Source organism: Amyelois transitella, chromosome 30 (genome assembly GCF_032362555.1).
Source record: "Amyelois transitella isolate CPQ chromosome 30, ilAmyTran1.1, whole genome shotgun sequence".
Taxonomy (NCBI): Eukaryota; Metazoa; Arthropoda; class Insecta; order Lepidoptera; family Pyralidae; genus Amyelois; species Amyelois transitella.
Window position 1 is genome coordinate 118,349 of NC_083533.1, and position 1,397 is coordinate 119,745.

Sequence of the window (1,397 nt, forward strand, 5' to 3'; positions counted from 1 at the left end):
GTCCCAGGCCAAAGCTAGTGAAAATAGGTATACGTTTACATTCGTATATACCCATTGCGGGGTAGACAGAGCCAACAGTATCAAGTTTATAAACCTATATCTTAGTCGCCTTTTACGACATCTAAAGATATGTGGTGTTTTTTTTTCAAGAGTACCGTAAACGGCACTTACATACAAATACACATATATACGTATGTGTGTGTAATTATCGAAAATCCTTCCTCTTATAACGCAAGGTAACTGGCATTCTTGGACTTTCCAAAGCGGGTACCGCGTAAAAATGTAGGTACTGGTTTCTTGACGTCAGCACTGCGCATGGGCCGACGAATATACCGGTTTTAAGGGATTTAGGGCGAAATTTGATTTAAAATACATAAAATTACGTCTTTTTCTCTTACGGGGTAGACAGAGCCAACAGTCTTGAAAGGATTAAAAGAGTTCAAATATCAAATACAAATTCAAAATTTTTATTCGTTATTATGGGTAATTTCAACATCACTCAATAATTGTCACATCGTTTGGTTTGACAACATTGTTTGACGTAAAATAAATTACTTAAAACTATGTTTACTGCCGCTTCCAAAGTGTCAGTGCTGAAGAAGCGGTAACAAACTGCACTGGAGCATTTTGTTCAATAACGTCACAATTATCCAAACTTGGAATATAAATTGAATGAAATTTAAATATTACAATAACATACATACATATGGTCACGTCTATATCCCTTGCGGGGTAGACAGAGCTATAGTCTTGAAAAGACTGAATGGCCACGTTCAGGTATTTGGCTTAATGATAGAATTGAGATTAAAATAGTGACAGGTTGCTAACCAATCGCCTAAAAAAGAATCCCAAGTTTGTAAGCCTATCCCTTAGTCGCCTTTTACGAAATCCATGTGAAAGAGATGGAGTGGTCCTATTCTTTTTTTTATTGGTGTGGGACAATATTGAATCGAAGTTTTTAAACAAAGATAACCATTACGACCACTGAGACAAACAACTGAAAATTTAACATATATACATACATATAGTCACGTCTATATCCCTTACGGGGTAGACAGAGCCAATAGTCCAGAAAAGACTGAATGACCACGTTCAGCTGCTCGGCTAAATAATGGAATTGAGATCCAAATAGTGACAGGTTGCTAGCCCATCGCCTAAAAAAAGGATCGCAATTTTATAAACATATCCCTTAGTCGCCTTTTACGACGTCCATGGGAAAGAGATGGAGTGGTCTGAAAATTTAAATATACTTAAAGGTTACTTTGTTAAGTGCAAATGGCCTTAAAGTTACGTTACTATTCTCTAGCCATGACTAAGATTCGCATTAGTTTAACGACTTGATGTAACTTATAATGAACTCATAATTCTAACTGCATTTATCGGCGGTCATCCTGCGC